Genomic DNA, 13,263 nt, shown 5'->3' on the forward strand with positions numbered 1-13,263 from the left:
ACAGTGCTCGGTACGCGAGACTCCGTGCTCCCCCAATACCCCCACCTCGCCCTCCAGTCGCGTCCCCTCCTTAACAGGGCGCTATTTACCCTCGCAGTTGCGGCGACTGCCGAGCGCGGCGCTGCGCGTTCTTGCGTCGCATCTCTCGCTCTCTTGGTGTGTTGTGTCGACGTGCACGGCGTCCGACTCGCGTTAGCGCGCACAGTCCCACGCGGATCTTCGAGCGAGTCTGCTCCTCCAAGTGTCATTATTCGCGAATCGCCTCTTTGTCCGGTTTCGCAATGTCTGTTGATCGTCGACAACGTCGACGATGACGGGGACGACTGCCACGATGTGGATTAACACCGACAACACGAAGTCTTGTGTGCCGGTACGCCACGTTCCCAATTTCACACGCCGCCGGATGGACACACGTCGTGTATACGCCGGGATGCCGCGGCGCGGCACGCCGCGTGTGTGCCAGCAGCAACGACCAGCTATCGGGAAAGGAAAAAAGACGAGAGGAGAGCAAGCACGAGAAACGAAGAGAGAGAGAGAGAGAAAACGACACACACATCGCGGCCATTTTAACTGCGCCGTACGCTAACCCGGGCCACCCAGTGTGTAGTACGAGAGAGCCACCGCCACCACCACCACCACCGCTCTCTCCTTAGGCTTAAACTGCGTCTCTCGCGTGCGCGCTTTGCTTCTGCGCACGCGAGACGGTACATGTTTTCTCACACACAGACGCACGTATACACGCGAAGAGACAGAAGCGCGCGCGGGCCCGCCTGACGCTCGTGTACCACGCACACTGTCGCGATTCTCACATAGTTGTTGTTTGTTCGTTATACCGCGGGACGTCTTTCCTCGTTGATTCCATATCGTCCAAGAGTCGGAGAAAATTGACAGCGACCGGGGCCACTGTACACGATGACGATCGTCGATACGGTGACACGAGCGAGAGAGAACGGTCGAGGAATGTGTGTGCAGGCTCGACCGGTATGTTTGCTCGACGGGAAGCGCGCCACACGACGAACGGAGGACTCTGTTGGTGAGAGAATCGGGAATATATACCCACGTTGCATCTACTGTAGATGGACAAATGGTGCGTGAAGTATGGAGAAACGGTATCGAGGAATCCCCCGTGGGAACGAACGCGAGGACGATAACAAAGAAAGGAACGAACGAACCAACGGAACGGCCAATTGGGTGCCGGAGAGAGAGAGAGAGTGGAGCGAGGAAATTTGTTCAGCCGGTAACAACGGACTTGACAGCGACAACGGGGTTACCCTATGATAACCCGTGCGGAAGAATCGGAACGCGATGGAATAATTGGAAATGCGCGAAGCCATGAAGAAAAGGAATACGAGTCGAGGTGAAGAATTATCGTAAACAGACATAAAACTGAATGCGAGATCGAATGACGATCTTACCCGGAGGAAACAAAGAGGCACGCGGGAATCTCGTGGTAAAACGTCGTCGTCGTCGTCGTCGTCGTGAATTTCGTGGCTGCGGACCATGGACAATAGGAAAGAGGAAAAGGACCGAAAACGTAAGTAATACGTATGGAAGGAGGTTAAAGGCGCGCAAAGTGGGGATAAGGAAAGTTCGATGTCCGAGGGCAGTAGCGGGGTACAAGGAGAGAAAGAAAAGTTTATCGTGCGCGCGACGTAGGTACGCGAATGAAGAACCGCGTGACTCGGAATCTGCGCAGTAAATCGCGTTCACGTGAACGCGGCCCGAAGGCGCCGCGAAATTCCACCGATCACGAACTGGTGAAACAGTAGGAACGGTTGGAAACAGGATCGTGTGTCGTCTAATGTAACCAAACTATCGTTTCTTTTTTCTTTCTCGTCTTATTTCTCCATTTCTCGATTCACCTTCTATACACAACAGTGGTTTATTCCGTTGGTCTTTTAGCGTTCGTCCGCTTCAGCCGTGCACGAAGCCCCTTCTGCGAAAGACGTGGGCGACATGGTGGCTTACGTAATGCCCTCGCGATAAGACGGATAACGCCGCGTCGGCTTCGAGCGTGCCACCCAAGCGGCGCCTCTATTTTCGAACGCACGAGTCACTGGTCGCCACCTAACCATGCGCGCCTACTGACACACCCGAAAATCTTTCCAGACCGATAAAAATGTCACGAGGTGACGGGCCTAACACCGTCCGTGCCAGACCCTCGTGCGTTACGTACTGTCTATCGTGAAAATACCTACGAGGTCGTGTTACGCTTTTTTTCATCACCGTTCGATTTCTCGACTCGTTATATTAACTATGTTAACTCGGTGGTCAGCGGCAGCTGCTTTTTTGGTCTCTCGTATTTCACGATGTAGATCGTTTTTTACGTAGAAGGAATTTCATTTGCATAATTCGCTCGGTAAATGTTCTACATTCTTGAAAAATGTAAAGAAACAAGCAGCTAGGCTAGTACTAATGACCAAGTAACTTTGTATATATCTTGTAACGAAACGACACTGGCACGAGCACGTTGAGAGATAGTGGAATTGATGAAAAACAAGCTGATCTAGTGCGTAACAAACTTGCATCGTGCACATGTTAATGGTAGGAAGATTGCGTGGCGTGTATATATTTCTATCACTTGGCGTGAATAAATGAGAGAAGTAGCAAAGATATCATAGTTCAACTTCAGCAATAGTGTGTATATACGTTACGTCCCATATACAAAGTTCAAAGACTTTTCCAAGAATTCGACCAGGAAACCGTAGGTTCTGCGCGATTCGTGCTGGTAGAATGAAGCTTCTACGACGTTCGAAATTCTTTCCACGCGTCGAGAGCGCGCGTGGCACCGCCTACGGACCGTCTGCTCGATTCGTCGCCGTTGCGATCGATCGCGTCGACGTTCGCCAAGGTGAAACGACCGGACTAGCTGAACAGCGAGAGTTCCTCTTCCAACTTTGACCTCTCTCATTATCCAAACATTTCGCTCTTCAACCGTAACAATTTTTTTCTTCCAACCTCTTCGTCCTAATTTTTCAAATTTCGCCCCGGAGTTTCTCGAATTTTCCCCAAAATCGTCCAAATTTCCTCGCGAACATGTTACTCTCTCGAATTTCTCAAATTTCGCCCAAAAGTTGGCCAAATTTTCTCGCGAACGTGTAACTCTCGAATTTCTCAAATTTCCTCCAAAAGTTGGCCAAATCCTCTCGCGAACATATAACTCTCGAATTTCTCAAATTCCGCCCCGAAAGTCGTCAAAATTCTCCCGCGAGCATGTTACTCCCCAGAAAAATTCCCCAAATTTCTCGACGAACTTAAAAACCCGAGCGACACAAGCACAACAAAGAACGATACGATCGAAGTGGTCATAGACGATGGCCACATGGTACTTGACGTCCGAAATCTGGCTAAACGCGGCCGCGGAACGGAGCGTGATAACACGCGGTTAGAGAAGGAACGGGTATGACTCATCGGTCGACTATGCGAAACTGAATCATCCTGTGCACGATATTAAAATCGTGCAACGTTTTGCAATTCACGGGCGAGAGCAGCTCTCCTCCGCGCGCCACTGAGAGACGGACGTTCCGCTTCTCGCGCGCACTCGCTCGCGTACGTTATAGAAAGCTATCTCGCGGCAGGGCTTGGCTCTCTCGCCTGCTGCCGTGATCCCCGGCGTTATATCTCGAAACCTACCGTCCCGTCCCCGGCTCTATCGTTTTTATCTGAATTGGAGATTCATGGCCGGTGCTCTCTGTGTGTCCTATCTATACAGGGTGTCTCGGAGCGTTTGCTGCCAAATTGATCCGGCTTATTCACGAGAGATGGGTAGGTACGTAATTTCGTGTGAGAAAATCTTTTCCTCGCGGATCTTTACAATTTTCTTTTTTACCGTCCACTGTCTGTGGTGTGTTTGTTAAGTAACGTTTTTCAACTTCACAGTTGCACGGATATTCGCAGTCCTGTTACTAGAGATCAAAGATCCCGGGTTCATTGAGCAATGTGTGACGACTGTTGGTTTCATAGTTCCGTAGAATGGCTGATTGATAAATATATGACTGTCATCGTTGTGAGTCATTTTTCGTATCACTTAGACGAGCTTTAGGTTGTAATAGATGTTTGAATGCCCCTTCTTCTGTGATAGCGTATATTTTCTGTCGTGATAGCGAGTAGAGGAATTTGTAGAATATTTTTGTACCATTACCGATAGGCTGTATATTATATTTATTTGGCCCCATTTGGTCCCACTTAGCCAACTACTCGAATAAAAATTCATCTGAATTTAGTGTCCATACAGAGATCGGTAGAAAATCCGCCAGTTCACAGTCTTTCGAAAAATAAAAAAATGGTGGAAAAATAATTTGGTTAGAAAATTTCTAAAAATCACGTCAATTTCACCTATCGAATCGACGCGAATGATTCGAGACACTCGGTATACGCGTCTTCGTCCGAGGAAGCGTCTGGAAAGGAAGGATCGAACCGAGGATGTGATCCATAGGTTGAAAATTCTTTTTCGCGGGGACATTGGGCCACGGCAATTGGCGTATCAAAAAGTTCGCTTCACGAGCACGGGAAGAGGGGCAAAAGGATGGTCGTGGTGGGGAGATCTCACTTCGCATGGTGGACGGACAAGATGGCGGCCCCGGGTTTAGGGACACGTGAGAATCGCGTTGCCGCTTCGTCACCGAGAAATCTTTTCGCGATCGTGCCGCCGCGCGTGTCTGTTCCAACGTTTCTCGATAATGTTTCGTTTCTTTTTAGTCTCTATCGACCGTGTTTTTAATCTCGCGTCTTTCCTCGGTCGCGGAATCGATTCACGGCCCTCGAGAGCTTCAGCTTTTTCAAACCGAAGATGCACCGTTCGCGTTTTCTTCGATCGTTTCCTCGCGCCGGCTCTTCCACTCATCCACGATGTGTCTGACGTGCGTCATTCAGAATCTGGAACGAACCCGTGTGCCAACGGCGACCTGCGAGGTAAGATAATTGATCGAGAAAATTCTTTCTTCAAGACGGAATTGTTAGGCGTTTTCGAGAGATCGATTTGTCCGGCTTCGATCCTTCGCAGATGGAGAAATGCTAATTGTTTGGACGAGATGTACTTAGGTCGATGTTTCAACGTTTCTCTTGAATTAAATTGTAGCAAAATTAGTTTCTTGAATATGAAATATACGAGTTCCATGAGGTCCTCGTAAATGGCTACAGTTGTTCCGAGAAATGTTCGGTTACTAACGAACAAGTAAAGGCAAAAATATTCATATTTTATGTATTTGTAACATTTGAAACTTAAGTAAATACAAATAAAACAGAAATTTTAAATATGAATTTGTACAATATTAATATTTGCTAAATGTCCAAATATTTGCGTAAGGTGGATAGTTAATTGGTCACAATGTGGATTAATTTGTTAGGAAAATTACAAAATATAACAAATGACTTTTCATAACGAAAAGAAAATATAACTAAGAAAGCCAAACTTATTTTTTGGCAACAATTGTACCTATATGAGTTTATTGGTCGCGATTTGAATATTTTCGATCGTCTTCAGAGGATTAACACCGCATAATTCAAGTCGGTTGCACCGAGACGTAAAGAAAAATTGTTAAAATCATACTTACTCGTGTAACTGTTGAATTATTTATAATTTGTAGAAAGGCAAATGTGCGTGACACTTGTTTGAAAGCGCCTTAATAGAGCCACGTTCCCTTTTCAATTAATTCGAATTCATAAATCCTCCATATGGCCGCAATGTAATTTCCCCGCACATCGCGATCGCACAGAGGCTAACAATTTCTACTCACTTCTCCACGCGAGTAATTGCGCATACTTTAACGCGAAAGAAAGATGCACGAGGACGAGTCAAACTCCTCGAAAACTACTCAATTGCTTAATTAAGAAATTTAAATACCGATCCAGTTACACGTTGTACAAGTAATTAGTACCCCGACACGGTCCGCGGCGCTGCGTGTGCAAAGGGTTAATCGAGGTCTCGGTACGCATACACTACAATTCTCCTTTTTTAATTTAATTAAAGAATCAGAAGTTTAGCCAAGTATGAAATGAAACATAACTTCCTACAGAGAAAACTCCTCTCGTTCGACTTGCTTCCAATGTAACTTACACGTTCCTCCTATTCTCGTACAATTCGAACTTAGCCTCTGGTAACCGGGAATAAATCGACTGTGTTTTAAAGGTCATCGTCGTTCGGACGATAAAGGAAGAAGAGAAAAAAAGAGTCTTTAGTTATGCTAGGAAACGAGGAAGGAAACAGGGGTAATGTTGGTTAGCGAAGCAATAACGCGTTGCCGAGTTCCATATGCAATGGCGAAGAAACTGCTACTGGTACTCGTAATTACCGGTTTACCACTTCGTGGTTCCGTTCCAAGTATTTGCATTTTCCTGTAATTAGAACTCTCTCATCCCGGTAGTGTAACGTTGCTTCTCACCGGTTGCCAGACGAAATGTCAGTGTGTTGTACCTGTCCGACTCGTTTCCTTCCGGCCCAGGGGATGCTTCCTGTCCGAAAATCTTCTCTACAATTCACTTCAACTCGACGCTTATCGGCGAACCTTCTGTATCGTGTTTGAAAAGTAAGAAGCCGGTTCAAGCTCGTTTACATCGATCCTCTCTCCTTCTTCTCGTTCTTTTCGCGAACGAACGACCGATCGCGTCGCACCCGACCAAATTACGAACCGTTCGTTACCGGTAGGGACCAACGATAAGTCCGGTATTCACGACCTGTTCGCGAAGACCAGTCTCTCTCTCTCTCGAGGGTTTCATGGAAACTGGTACAACTGCTTCATCGGTCGTGGAAGATCGACACCAACTGCTCGTGCTAATTTTCATTTCAATGCGTCGCCGAAACGAGCGTTTGCTCGGAGCGTATATTGAAAAGAGGAAAGTTAAAAAATGCATCTCGAACCTCCAACCTGTCTGCGAACTTTCTAACCAAGGGATGACGATGGCGATAGGGTCATCATCCCCTTCTTTTCGAACGATTCTTTTTTTCCTTTCTTAAAGGGTTCAACGTTTTGGCGAAAAGGGAGAGATGCAGAGAGACTAGTTGGCGGAAGCGTGTCGACGGTGGATGCAAAAATGGGTAACGATATTACGTGCTTAAGGGCGAATACAAAAGGGGTGTGCCCGAGAGCGATGGCTGTCGGAAGCTGTAATGGAGATTGATGGCTGCCGCCGCGGAAAAGTCGATGTTGCGAAAGTAAATTAGTACGGGCTCGGAGCCTAAAATATTGAAATCGGTGATGGAATAGTTATCGTGTCTATCGTCTCTCTCTCTCTCTCTGTCTCGTTTTAGAGCGTCCCTGTTCTAATTCGGCCAGCGACGTCCGCTCCGTTATCGAACCCCCGGGTTTGTACGAAACAATTCCAGGCACCGACGTCGATAACGCGTTTCGAATTGCGGAGCGAAACAATCGAGGCACTCGTCCCGCGAAACGGGGGAAGAATGAGCGGGGACGTTGAACTAATTGACGAGAGAGTTTGGAAAATCTATATCTCTCTCTCTATCATATTCTCGATACTTGCCTCTGGATCGTGTGTACTCTCTTTTTTTTTTTTTCATCGTTCTGATGTACACTTGCGGTCGGATGTTCGAATCACCGCGTAGATAAAGGTTTTCGAAAAATGTCCAACTCTTGACTTACAATTTGTTGTTAATTACCGAAGCAAGATGAACTATTATAAATAATCCCAATTTTTTTGGCTAATAATTATCGTGGATGTACTCGTGAAAGTTCGCCGACATTACGATGGAAAGATGCAATTATCGAGCGATTCGAAGGGTGTTCCGTTTCGAAAGGAGCGAGTTAAAATAATTTATGTCTGAAGAAACGGTGAATGTCGGTAATGGCGCGTTAATAGCCGTCGGTGCCAATAAACAACGGAGGGAAGAAGGCTGAGAGCGCGCGACAAACAGGCGAAAAGTGAGCGAAGCCTGTGGAACGCAGTCAGGTGGGCGAATCGCATTTGGTTGCTACCATAATAGTACTTTCACGTTATTCCATTGTTTAACTGAGTCGCGTGGGTAGAATCACGTCTAGCCCGCTAAGGGTTGATTTTTCTCGCGGCAGTATTGTCAAGTGGCTTACTTTGCCACGACGAGGGACGCCATCGCGGACTCGTTTTACGATTAAACGTGGAGAATGATCGATGAGAAAGGGAAAGGAAAATGGCGGGGTGCAACAGCTGGTACGAATGCACGGTAAACTTTCTCGTGTGAAATCACAGGATTATCTTTGGTTTCTCGAGCGAGGAAGAACGAAAAAAAAATTCGTATTTCGGCGCCACGAACGAGAAAACGCCTACCATATGACGCTCGGTAAAGCCTCTTGTGTACTCGGTCATGGCTCACGTGTGTCTCGATCTTAATGAGCCTTGCCGGGGCTTCTATAACGTTTCTCCGCGAGGAAACGCGCGCGTGTACGCGTCCCACTCCTTCCGCGTGTAGGCGCCGCAAGAAAGATCTTTCATCGGCTCGTTACGATTTATAATTTGTCAGAAACGGCGATAGGATCGCTCGGTCATCGAACCGTTTAAGGGATCCGTATAGCCGCTAATAAATAAATCCTGGCACCTCAATGGCGACTCGAATATTTTTCCCCTTGGGGATTTTTCGATGATTCATCGGGTTCCTTGAGAAACTCCGAACCATAAGTCAACTCTGTGCTTCCTTGTTCTTGTCTATTTTCATTTGAATCCTTTTGTCGGTGTCGGGAAGTGGCTTGTTTTTTCATTTCTTCCGTGAAACTGGTAGCAAAGTACAGTGTCGTTCGTAAGTGTTTCGTGACACCTACTGTGCTTGGGCGCAAAGAGGTGTTTAAATCGAAAATTAAAGATATTGGATCACTGTGCGTTGAAAGTGATACAGAAATTTACAGAAAAAGGAAGTAAATTGCTATTCAAAATTGATATAAATTGGTAGGTAGTTAGTTCGAAACTTTTATTTCCCAATTTATTTTCTCAAATTTCCCGCACACCTTGAAATTTCGATCTACATCGTGTTATCAGTGGGTGAAAGTAGCCTCTTTCCAACTCCTCCATTGTGAGCAACAGCAAAGTAAATATCGTCGCTAGCAGTAGCAGCCGCCGCCGCGTTTCGAAGTCGTCTTTGTCGCCGATGTCGCCACGCGGAGACACCAAGTTCGAAGGAAACCCAACGAGGGTGCAGGTGGCTCGTATGTCAAGAAGATGAAGTCTCTCGTCTCGGAACAATGGGCTATGACGTGCGCGCCAGGAAGCATACATGTCTTACTTCCGGTGACTCGCCGTCTAATTGATTCTCAACCCTCTTGTTCGGTTAACGTCGTCTCTATCGGGTCTCGAGCCGCCGCCTTCGTCGTCATTCTCGCGTCTTTGTCGCGTCGTAGTCTAGTAGGACGCCGGCGTCGTCGTAGTCACCGTCGTCGCCTCTCTACGTGTGTTTGTCGTTTGGTTTCTCGTTCGCCCGTCGACTAAAACGATTCACGAAAAGTCGTAAAACGCAGGTACTCAGGGAGAGGCCGGGGCAAATTTGAACGCGGACACACGAACGAAGGCGAAACAAGAAGGGAGTTCTAGCTAGAAGGGGACCTGACGGGACTAGTCAGTCTCCTTTCACGACCGATTTAAGATACGGCGACATTTCGTACGGCGCGACGTGAGTTCTCTCTCTTTGAACTTAGACCGCCGTGAAATATTCACCTTCCGTGTAATATTCAAACGGCGTGTCGTAAATTTTCGCGTGCGCCGGCAAAAATTGGCCGACACAAGGCGGCAAGGACGACGACGCGCGCGGCAGAGAGTCCTTGTGGTTGGTTGTTGCCTCGTTTCTAAAAGCACACGACCCCCAACACGGCGATCTCACTCTCTTTCTCTCTGAGGCCTCCAAAATCGAGAGGAGAAAAAAAAAGAGAGAAGGAATGGTCGACGATCGGGAAAGGTCACACACCGTCTCGTTATTGCGGGGAATTAATCTTGGACCGAAAATAACGTCGCATTCGACGATTACGCCATTCCAATTTCGCTTCTAAATATACGGTTTACAGCGTTGTGCTCGGCCACGGTTAACGATAATTGAATTTTTCGGTGGAAATGCCGTGGAGTATAGGACGTTCGCTCGGTTAAATACCTGCACTGCGTTTAGTTCATAATTATTCGGTAGATGGAAAACTTCATCGTACCTACGTATAACATTTACAATTTTTATTATCTAGAATTTATCATATTTTGAAATTTCATAAATCTATGCAGGATGTATAGAATAATCGAGCGACCAGGGTGCGAGGGTACGAAATATTTGTAATTTTTAATATTGATAAATTTCGAGAATCATAATGCCGATGTATGTAGAGTGGAGAGCGATAAGGGTACGAGAAATTCGGCCGATAAGCGGACATAGAGGCGGACGGAGGGCGTGTGTAGGCGATCGAAAGAGCAGGGTCCCGCGATCAGAGTCGTTCGAGAGGGGTGCACGGGGGTTTGTTTTGGTGCGTGACTATCGAAAAGGGTGCGTGGCCCGCTCCCGCAGTCCGTGCCAGGCACGCAACTGCACGCACCTACACCGTGTGCGGGACGCACACTCGGATGCAAAATGCGCTGCGTGCACGCAGCTCGCCTCCCATGGCTGTACGAAAGATAGAGTACCGATAGCGGCGATTCGCCATGGCCAGCCGTGATTTAGGGGTCGCTATGGCGCCGCGATTCAGAAACAAGGGTTCGTTGAACCCGTTCTCGCAACCCTCGCGGCCGATCGTTACTCTAAAAGCTCTGTCAGCGTGATTACGAAAATGTTGGGAACCTGGGCAGGGATGTGTGTCTTCCTTTTTTCTCTTTGTTCGCTTGAAAAATTTATCTTTCGATCGTTCGTGGCTTCGAAGATTCCGCCTTGAAGGGTTGCACGTAGTTTTGGAGATTCGGAAACAGAGGACAGATTAGAGAATCTTTTGGATAAAGTTGTACAGGGTGTTCCATTCTTTGTGAAAAAAAAAAGTCGAATGTGAGGAACGAAGCTTTTTCATACGAGACAAAATTTGCGATTCATATTTTGAAAAATAGAATTGTCAAGAACAATTTATCAATTACTCTTCAACACAGAACTACGTGCACAAAGGGAAAAACCCCAAAGATCGACTCTTCTAGACAAGCGTAACCCCTTGCAAAGTCTTCTTCCGAGAGTCTTTTAGCGAACGAATGCTTCTTTCACAACGAAAGGAGAGAGAGGGAGGAAGGGAGAGAAAGAGAGATCGGTGCTCCGATTGAAATCAGCCAGCTCGAAAAATTTATACGATAAACGCGCCGCGATGTGCGTAACGGACAGCGCGGGGGGTCGCCGTCAAGTGGCAGATTGTAAACATCCGGTAGCTGATGCAAATCCGGCTGCAGTGTGACGACTGTAGGCGAACAAGAGTGTGTTAGTCGCAACAAAGCGGAGAGAGAAAGACAGTTGTTCGCCGATTGCGTGCGTCTACGTGTTCACGTTCCGTTGATCCTCCGATTCATACGGAATACGAGGCGGCGTGCATTTTCCCCGGCGAAAGCACGGCCATATCTACGTATCTCGCGTGCAATCCGCGCGACGGCTTCTTTTGTGCGCTTGGTTATTTTAAGAGTGCAGAATTTTATACGCTCACGTGGTCGCGGTCGTCGTTGTGGATAACGATAAACAAGCGACAGGGAAAATAGCATTAGACGTCTCTAATAGAAAACTTCCTCTACCGATCATTCATTCTTTCACATTTTTTTTTTCTATTTAATATTCTTGGTAGTTGCAACGAACGTGATATCGTTGTACGATCGCGACTAGTAGACACCCGGTAGTGTATCGTTGGAATAACCGCGGAATGAACTGTGACGCAGTAAACTCGCTGAGAAACTGGACGATTCTGCGAAGTCTGGTCGAAAATATCTGGCTGGCTGAGTTAGCCAACATTGTAAGGCTCGCGTCGCTTCCTGGTTGCGCTTTTCTTTGACCATTTTGCTTCTCGAGCATGTTTTTCACGTCTCAATTATAGAAACGTTCGTGTTACCGTGAAAATACCTACTTGCTTTCCCGTAAGAATATTTATTCCAACTGGAAAATTATACAAATTGTATTTCTTTCGAACGTTGTTTAAAAGTGTGAAAAGGTTAAAGTCGATTTTAGAACGTGTAGATTAAATACGAAACGCTCGGCTCGTCATACTCCACAAATAATCGGCGCAAATCACCCGTCCTTGGCACGGTTATCTACGATATTTGACACTTGTTTCTCGCTTCTACGCTCCTCGGCGTACGAAACAACCGTCGTATTTACGAAAGAAACGCGTCAGGGAGGCCGTAAACTCTGTTTCGAGGCTGGGCCGCCGCCGTCTTTCTCGAGCGTTCGTACGCTCTTGCGTATCAATGGCGGCTGCTCTGACTTTACCATTCGCCTCCTCGATCCTTCTTTCCCTCCTCCTTTCTCGCTCTGTCGCAACTCTGAACTCGTCGTTTCCAATTATTTTCTCCGTTAAGATAGAACAATAGAGGTACAACCGTGAAACAATTATTCGAAAAAAGAAAAGGTATATCGATAAATTACAAGTGTGCACTCGATCGAGGCGAAATAGGAAGTATCCGGTGAACAGTCGAGCGCGGAGGAGGTCCTCGACAGTCGGATGGCCCTTTAATCGATCGCGTTCTCGCGGAGACGCTTTCAACGCATAATGAGAAAGCTGCCGTCGCGGATGCGGCATTGATTTTCAACCGGAAACTAACTTCCACCCGGGTAGAAGCAACAAGTAATTACTTTAAAGAAATTGAATTACACGGACTATATAGCGCCGCGGCAGCGCTCGCTTAAGTACACTCGCGCTCACTGTAATCGAATCACCGAACATTTTCGTGTAATCAAGATTGTTTGCGCCACGGCCACGATGCCTCCCCGTGGGAATTCTTTCTTTTCGTCCTTCGCCTGGCCGTACCTGCCTGCCTACCTAGGCTACCCCCGCTATAACCGTGTTTCGTTGAGTTTTTCCGGTTCGCGATCATCACGAAAAAGGGACTCGGTTATATCGCCTCTCTCTCTCTCTCTCTCTCTCTCTCTCTCTCTCTCTCTTTTTATTTATACCTTGAAAAAAGAGTGCTATACCCATTCATCCCCTCCAGTGTGTGTGTGTCCTCGAAAAGGGTGAAAGACGGTTTTCGGCGGGCCGAAAGACGATCGTGCGTAATGTTCCTCCCCGAATGCACACTGAGCCCACCCCTTACCCACCTTCTACCCTTTGAACTTTTAAGAGACCACTCGACACTCGGAAAGATGCCTCTAAGCGTTCAATGAGGCCAATACCACGAGGGTGCGGCTCTTTAACGAGGTTA

General features: G+C 47.2%; 1 protein-coding gene across 1 annotated transcript in view; it reads left to right on the forward strand.

The window, feature by feature from the left end:
* Positions 1–216: 216 nt before the first annotated feature.
* The window catches only part of LOC108574089 (serine/threonine-protein phosphatase 4 regulatory subunit 1-like), a 94,575-nt gene continuing 81,528 nt past the window's right edge, over positions 217–13,263 (forward strand). The window contains exon 1 of the mRNA XM_017936607.1: positions 217–1,534. The gene's annotated coding sequence lies outside the window, so the exon portion shown is untranslated. The remainder of the gene's footprint in view (positions 1,535–13,263) is intronic.

The sequence above is a fragment of the Habropoda laboriosa genome, unplaced genomic scaffold, assembly GCF_001263275.1.
Source record: "Habropoda laboriosa isolate 0110345459 unplaced genomic scaffold, ASM126327v1 scaffold145, whole genome shotgun sequence".
NCBI lineage: Eukaryota > Metazoa > Arthropoda > Insecta > Hymenoptera > Apidae > Habropoda > Habropoda laboriosa.